Source organism: Giraffa tippelskirchi, chromosome 10 (genome assembly GCF_054371585.1).
Source record: "Giraffa tippelskirchi isolate mGirTip1 chromosome 10, T2T-mGirTip1v1.2.pri, whole genome shotgun sequence".
Taxonomy (NCBI): Eukaryota; Metazoa; Chordata; class Mammalia; order Artiodactyla; family Giraffidae; genus Giraffa; species Giraffa tippelskirchi.
This window is the reverse complement of record NC_137284.1, coordinates 155,492,206-155,498,205: the sequence shown is the minus strand read 5'-3', so window position 1 is coordinate 155,498,205 and position 6,000 is coordinate 155,492,206.

Genomic DNA, 6,000 nt, shown 5'->3' with positions numbered 1-6,000 from the left:
CAGCTGAATGCAGAGTTCCAGAGAATAGCATGGAGAGAGAAGAAAGCCTTCTTAAGTGAACAATGCAAAGAAATAGAGGAAAACAATAGAATGGGAAAGACTAGAGATCTCTTCAAGATAACTGGGCTTCCCTGGTGGCTCAGACAGTAAAGAACCTGCTTGCAATTCAGGAGACCAGGATTTGATCCCTGGGTCAGGAAGATTCCCTGGAAAAGGAAATGGCTACCCACTCCAATATCCTTGCCTGGTGAATTCTATGAGCAGAGGAGCCTAGTGGGCTACAGTGGACTACAGTCCTGGGGTTGCAAAGAGTTGAACATGACTGAACGACTTTCACTCACAAGGGAATATTTCATGCAAAGAAGGGCAAAATAAAGGGGAGAAATGGCAAGGATCTAACAGAAGCAGAAGAGATTAAGAAAAGGTGACAAGAATACACAGAAGAACTATACAAAAGAGGTCTTAATGGCCCAGATAATCACATGGGGTCAGTCACTTAGAGCCAGACATCCTGGAGTGTGAACTCAAGTGGGCCTTAGAAAGAATTACTATGAACAAAGCTAGCGGAGGTGATGGGATTTCAGCTGAGCTATTTAAAATTCTAAAAGATGATGCTGTTAAAGTCCTGCACTCAATATGCTGGCAAATTTGGGAAACTCAGCAGTGGCCACAGGAGTGGAAAAAGTTTTCATTCTAATCCCAAAGAAAGGCAACAGCAAAGAATGTTCAAACTACTGTACGATTGTGCTCATTTCACATGCTAGCAAGGTAATGCTCAAAATCCTTCAAGTTAGGCTTCAACAGTACATGAAGCAAGAACTTCCAGATGTACAAGCTGGATTTAGAAAAGGCAGAGAAACCGGGATCAAATTGCCAACAATGCTGGATCATAGAAAAAGCAAGAGAATTCCAGAAAAACATCTACTGCTGCTTAATTGACTACAGTAAAGCCTTTGAATGTGGATCACAACAAACTGGAAAACTCTTAAAGAGGTAGGAATACAAGGCCACGTTACATGTCTCTGGTTCTAACTGGTCAAAAAGCAACAATTAGAATTAGACATGGAAAAATGGACTGGTTCAAAACTGGGAAAGGAGTACCTCAAGGCTGTATATTGCCACTCTGCTTATTTAACTTCTGTGTAGAGTACATCATATGAAATGCTGGGCTGAATGATTCACAAGCTGGAATCAAGATTGCTGAGAGAAACATCAACAACCTCAGATATGCAGATGATGCCACTTTAATGGCAGAAAGTGAAGATGAACTAAAGAGCCTCTTGATGAGGGTGAAAGAAGAGAGTGAAAAAAGTGGTTTAAAACTCAGTATTCTAAAAACGAAGATCATGGCATCCAAGTCCAATCACTTCATGGCAAATAGATGGGGAAAAAGTGGAAACAGTGCCAGATTTTATTTTAGTGGGCTCCAAAATCACTGTGGATATTGACTGAAGCCACAAAATTAAAAGACACTTGCTCCTTGAAAGAAAAGCTATGACACACCTAGACAGCATGTTAAAAAGCAGAGACATCACCTTGCCGACAAAAGTCTATATAGTCAAAGCTATGGTTTCTCCAGTAGTCATGTATGGATGTGAGAGCTGGAACATAAATAAGGCTGAACACTGAAGAATTGATGCTTTTGAACTGTGGTGATGGGGAAGACTTGAGAGTCCCTTAGCCAGCAAGGAGATCTAACCAGTCAATCCTAAAGGAAATCAACTCTGAATATTCACTGGAAGGACTAATACTGAAGCTGAAGCTCCAATACTTTGGCCACTGATGCTGAAGCTGAAGCTTCAGTACTTTGGACATCCTGATGTGAAGAGCCAACTCACTGGAAAAGACTCTGATGCTGGGAAAGATTTAGGGCAAGAAGGTGGTGACAGAGGATGAGGTGGTTGGATGGCATCACCAACTCAGTGGACATGAGTTTGAGCAAACTCCAGGAGACAGTGAAGCACAGGGAAGCCTGGCAGGCTGCAGTTCATGGGATAGCAAAGAGCTGAACACAACTTAGCAACTGAAAAACACAATAGAGACATAACACTGAAGTAGAACAGTGATCAAGGAAGGAAGAATAGAAAAAGTAGTGGAAAAGCTCCTCACAAGATAGCATCAGCTCTCACATGGTTTCACAGGAGAATTCCATGAAACCCTAGCAATCATGGGCACTTGATTCTTGAGAATCCCAATTTCACTTAAATTATTCCAGAATATAGGAAAATAAGGTAAACCTTCAAATTCTAGGAAGTAAACGTAACTTTGAGCCAGAAAGTTGACAAAGATTTTATGAAACAGAAAGCTGTAGATGAATCTCATGTATGAATATCAATACAAAATCCTAAGAAAATATTAATGAAAACAGAATCTGACATTTTAAAAAATTATTTAAAATATTTATATATCTATTTGGCCACACCAGCACATGGATCTTCAATCCTCATTGTGACATCTTTTTTAAATGCAGCCTGTAGGATCTTTAGTTGTTGCAGTTGAACTCTTAATTGTGATATGTGAGTTATATTTCCCTCACCAAAATGAACCTGGGGTTTATATATTGGGAGCATGGACTACCAGGGACATCCTCAGAATCTGACATTTTAAAAAGGGCTACATCATAACCAAGTGGGATTTACTCTGGAACACTAGAGTGAGGGGAGCAGGTTCAATGAGTGGAAAATTACTGATACTAAGCTAGCCTTTCATAGTAAAAACATTTCATAAAGTATGAACTGACACATACTTTCTTATCTATTTCTCTACTCATCCCAAAAACCGGCAACTTACTTAATGGAGAAATACTTTCTCACTAAAACTATAATCATTCCACCTCACTTTCCAATGATATTTGCAATATCCATCAATGCAAATAGAAGAGAAAGTGATTATAGGAATGAGAATTAGAAAAAGAAAAAAAGGAGAGGCCGGATAGTAAATAACATCATAAAGCCTTTTAGAGAATTGGTGCACAAATAGGCCAGTGGGGGGGGGGGAACAACAGAAAATCTCTACAAATGCTCATTTGCATAGGGAAATTTAGTGTATAATAAAGGCAACATTCATGAGAGTAAGGAAAACATTTGTAAACTCAGCCCAAAATACAGATACAATATGGATTCCCATTGATAAATTTGACTTTCAGTTTCTGGTTACATGTCAGAAGCTTGGAAGTCACTATTTCATCCTAACAATAAGTGAAAGTTGAATGGACTGAAAAAATCAACTTTTCTCGAATACTTCAGAGGTTGCTTTGAGCAGACAGGGCAAGGTGCTGCCCCCAAGACTGGAGAACAGACAGGCAAAAACAGGGAGCCATGGCTTAGGAGAACAGAGACTCACCGTGGGCACCAGTGCTGGAGCAGCAAAACTGGGATTGACCAGTTGCTCTGGTCAGTGTGGAGTTAAAATTCCAGGAGGATCCAGTCATCGAGCGACCCCACACTTCTGTGAGTTTTACTTCTGGGAGTCCCACCAGGTTCTGATAGCAAATATCCAAAAAATCCCCTGGTGCTTCCTGCAGGGGAGGGGGAATTAAATCATTTTGAAACAGGGCAAAGCATCTTGTTCTTCTCAACAAGGGCTGCCCTCAGAGGAAAGCAGTCAACCAGAGCCTGACCTGCTGGGGTTTTATCAGAGCCTAATTCACCTAGAGAAAGAAAAATATACTACTACAGTCCGTTCTAAGCCGTTCACATAGGAAAAGGGAAATACCCACCTCCAGTCCACTCGAACGCTCGAACCCGGGGTGGGGGAGAAAAACGCTTGTGAGGCTCACAGTCCAGAGTCAAAGGCTCACTAGAACTGAGATGTGCTCGTAGGACAATAGACTATGTCCTCTCCCCCACCCCAGCACAGCAGTACTAAAGGCTTCTTTATAGCAGCAGTTCTGTTTACCCAGGACATCATATCCGGCTGATGAGAAAAATTACCAGACATACTAAAGAGCAAAAAATATAATTTGAAAAGACAGAGCAAGCATCAGAATTAGACATGGCAGGTGTCGACCGAACCAAAAGGCACAGCCTAAAAGTTGAGAATGATGTTGTATTTGAGGAAGTACTGAAGACTGTAGCTTGGGAGACACTCTCTCAGATGACTCTGAGGAACTGTTCCAAAGAGGTAGTGGAGGAGACAGGATATATAGGAATCGTCATTGAAAACAAAACAAAAGAAAACAAAATGTATGGTCAAACATCAAAAGATTACTTCTAATCACAAAAAGCCAGATACTCAAATTTAGTGCTTTTCTACATATGGGAAGATGCAAGAGTCTGGGCTCATTGAAACCATTCCTTTGATATGCATCTTAGCTATTCAGGGCCAGTATCCTGTTTCTCTCCAATCTAAATTCCCCTCAGGGCACACTGTCTGGGGCTGCAATGCTGATGCCTCGATAGTGGGCAACATTCATTACTTATTGAAATGGCAGGCAAGATTATTTGTCCACCCAGGGATCTTGGAATGATTAGACCAGGAATTTAAAACAACTAAGATGAATATTCTAGGGCTCTAATGTAAGAACAGATGGGCCATGCAAGCAGAGACATGAAATCCTAAGAACCAAAAATAAATGTTTGAGATTAAAAATAGTGTAACAGAAAAGAAGAATGCCTTGGATGAGCCAATTAGATCAGCCCAGATTATAGTCTTCAGGATCAGTTTCTGCTCAAATAAACCAGGGTCTCTTGGAGAAATGACTGATTTAAAATCTGAGGCAGGAAATGCATAAAATGACCTTGAATCATTTTATTGGACTTTTTTTTTTTTTTTGCATCCTGCTACAAACAAACTAAACTATAAATAAATTATGAGATAATCCATGAAATCTAATGAAAGGATATTTGACAAAATTAAAAATTTATACTACCTTTGATATTGTGGTTATATTTTTTAGACAATAATCTTTCTTTTTTAGATATGCATCCTAAAATATTTATAGCCACCTTCTAGTGAAGTGTTGTGGGAATCTAGATGATACGTCAGTAGGCAAGGTTCTGATCTTTTCTTGTCAACCTCTATGAGCCTTGCAGAGTCACCAGTTGTCTGGTATTTGGTTCTTTTTTCAGTGAATAAAGAGAATTAGAGTAGGTTTAATGGAATGCCGTCCAAATTGCTTTCCAGTTCTGAAAGTCTGCCTTGGGGTCACTAACCTGTATTGAAGGAAAACAACAGGTTTCCAGGCAACATTATCACAATATACACTGGCTAAAAAGTACACTTTCTTTGGGATTGGAACGAAGACTGACCTCTTCCAGTCCTGTGGCCACTGCTGAGTTTTCCAAATTTTCTGGCATATCGAGTGCAGCACTTTCACAGCATCACCTTTGAGGATTTGAAATAGCTCAACTGGAATTCCATCACCTCCACTAGCTTTGTTCGTAGTGATGCTTTCTAAGGCCCACTTGACTTCACATTCCAAGATGTCTGGCTCTAGGTGAGTGATCACACCATCGTGATTATCTGTGTCGTGAAGATCTTTTTTGTACAGTTCTTCTGTGTATTCTTGCCACCTCTTCTTAATATCTTCTGCTTCTCTTAGGTCCATACCATTTCTGTCCTTTATCGAGCCTATCTTTGCGTGAAATGTTCCCTTGGTATCTCTAATTTTCTTGAAGAGGTCTCTAGTCTTTCCCAATCTGTTGTTTTCCTCTATTTGTTTGCACTGATCGCTGAGGAAGGCTTTCTTATCTCTCCTTGCTATTCTTTGGAACTCTGCATTCAGATGAGAATATCTTTCCTTTTCTCCTTTGCTTTTCGCTTCTCTTCTCTTCCCAGCTATCTGTAAGGCCTCCTCAGACAGCCATTTTGCTTTTTTGCATTTCTTTTCCATGGGGATTTTCTTGATCCCTGTCTCCTGTACAATGTCACGAACCTCTGTCCATAGTTCATCAGGCATTCTGTCTATCAGGTCTAGTCCCTTAAATCTATTTTTCACTTCCACTGTATACTCATAAGGGATTTGATCTAGGTCATACCTGAATGGTCTAGTGGTTTTCC